Here is a 2,595-nt window from a genome sequence, read left to right on the forward strand (position 1 = left end):
CAAAATGCACCAGATAGGGGGGTGAGACCGTGACTTTTCAAAAAAGTGATGCAAACCGGACCACCCTACTGTAGAGGGGGCGACATGTTACGTCACACCTCTGTGACGTCACACAGACACACACACGTCACAGTGACGTCACCACAGCCGTCACCAGTGGGCACCGCGTGCCGTCACCAATCGGCGCCATCTTTGACTCAGCCATCACCACCACCGACTCGCTCCTACTCAGGGGGTGACTCGGAGTCAGAGGGACTCGGTTGACTCACCCATCACTCGGCTGACTCCGGATGACTCCCCAGGACACGTGATGAGTCCGTTGACTCCGGGTCACTCTGACGACTCTGTTGACTCCCAATGACTCTTCAGAGCATGTTGGCTCGTATTCGTACTCGTTCACTGGTACTCGTTCGTCACCCGAGGACCATATAAAGTTATCGTTCACATATACACAGTGTATTCAAGATCAGTATAGGCTGCAGTGTCTGACAAGTGTAGGCCACGCCGATCAGAATGGGCAGCTGGCCCTCAGCTCGGCTGCTCGGGTCCGTTCTCACGTCTGTAAGGCCGCCGTCGGACCCGTCGAACACACGCCGCACCGTCGGCTGACCGGCCGAGGCCTCTCTGAGCTGCTGCTGACCGCCGCGGGGCCCGTCCCCTCTCAGCCCTCGTGGTACGGACTGATCACGGGCCGGCGGGCAGGAGACACCCGCACAGCCGGCCAGCCGTGACACATGGGCGGGCGGCGCGGCGCACCGACCGCCGGACACCGAGCGACGGACGGCCTAGCCGGGATATACGTATAAACAGCGTCTTAACCCGCTAACAGAGCTCATTTTCACTCCCAGGACTCTATTATAGACTCTGGATGACTTCGATGTCTCCGAAGGACTCCTCGACACCTATGTTCACTCCCATGAAATCCGTTGACTCTGGATGACTCCCCATGACTCTGTATGACTCAGTAGACTCGTCGTGAGTCAATGTCGGTACGGGCCGGAGCTGTAACAGACAACAAACACAACGGAGTCACAACAAACACACAACAAACACCATAGATGATATGTGTGACACACACACTACACAGCAAACGGAGTCGCCATAAATAACAAACAACATCGGGGCGACAAACAACACAGCCTGGTTTATCGTCAATATATATTGCACCACGGTCCACTGTGCACTGTCCATGACTTATCACTGTACCAGCCATCCGACAATGTGTGTAGTAGACACCACCAGAAGAGGGGGACCCACCTGTGAGGTCTGGGTAGAGCAACAGGAGCAGCGGGCAGAGGAGGGGAGCACAGAGCCGCAGACAGAGCACGTCAGCGACACTAGCGCCGCCTACCAGTCTGGTCCGGAACCTGTGGTTGCCGAGTACACCGCATGGAGAGGAGAATGGGACGAGAGGTTAGTGACCTCCTGAATACCACCCCCACTGGCGGATACAGTCGCCACCGTGACCAAGATGATGCTGTCGGAGAACCCGTGCGTCCTCTTGACACTGCAGCAGAGCCGACACCTGACCACGTCGTCATTAGAAGCGGAAACAGCGGTACAGGTGGCGTCACATGTCAGGTTCCTGTAACACACTCAAATCTGGTGAATACTACAGTGCAATACTTACGTGTGGCTCTGTGTGGCTATTAGCATGACCCGCAATCCGCCACGTGGAGGCTGCCACATCGGACTGCGTCTCTGTTATCGCCCGAGACCCCTCAGGTAGTGCAGAGCCCACCATGTCCTGAGGGAAGACAGGGCGGCCGTACGGCCCCGAGCATCCCATCTCGGTGTGTGCTACTCGTAGACAGACTGCCACTGGGTGACAGACAGCTACCCACCAGACGGCCGACGGCAGTCGGTTGTCGAGAACTCGACTGGCTCCGGACGGCCGGACCAGGTGACCGTGGGGGCTGAAAGGATACCCAGGAGTCAGCTGACACGGCTGTATAACCACTGAGCGCCTGTCCCTGGGCTCTGTTCACCGTTATGGAGAGAGCCGGTCTCACGGGGATCTGGCGACGCTAACAGCGGAAGGAAAACGCGTCATCCCGGGACTGGTAATGCAATAATTATGGGTCTGATGTCATTTGTGAATGCTGCTAACTACAAATCGCCTCGTATCAAGTATATTCACAAACGTTGGAACATAAAAAGGTATGCATCATGCAAAAATCGCCCACCAAACTAACCTGTCTCGGGGGCCTCTGATCCTGTGACGGGCGAGTGTGCGGCAGCTGAAATGCCGGACTGCCGGATTGGCTCCGGCGGTCGACGGCTCAGCTGCGCCAGAGCCGCACACCCGACTCCGTCAACCTGCCGGTGTAGTAAATGGACAAAATATTGATCAAGCTAATTTATGTATGATGTTCCTAGTTTCATGACTAGTCACAATTATTTAGAATGAACGTAAGGTGGACTTTATAAGGCACAAAACTTGAAAGGGACACGGAAAAAGTACACGAGAACGGTACTCGGGAACGGGACACGATAACAGAACAATTTGCAAAAATCAATACGCAGATTCCGCTGGTGAACTCACGCCCGCTGGTGGTGGGCTTGGTCCTGAGGCCGGCGGTGCTGGTGGCGGTG

General features: G+C 55.9%; 1 long non-coding RNA gene across 1 annotated transcript; it reads right to left on the reverse strand.

Annotated features, from left to right (window-relative positions):
* Positions 1–440: 440 nt before the first annotated feature.
* LOC122383981 lies at positions 441–1,412 on the reverse strand. Its single transcript, XR_006256930.1, has 2 exons — positions 1,258–1,412; positions 441–1,002 (listed from the first exon to the last, which is right to left on the reverse strand). It is a non-coding gene; the product is annotated as an uncharacterized LOC122383981 (long non-coding RNA).
* Between the last annotated feature and the right edge of the window lie 1,183 nt (positions 1,413–2,595).

Source organism: Amphibalanus amphitrite, unplaced genomic scaffold (assembly GCF_019059575.1).
Source record: "Amphibalanus amphitrite isolate SeventyFive unplaced genomic scaffold, NRLGWU_Aamphi_draft 000178F_arrow, whole genome shotgun sequence".
NCBI lineage: Eukaryota > Metazoa > Arthropoda > Thecostraca > Balanomorpha > Balanidae > Amphibalanus > Amphibalanus amphitrite.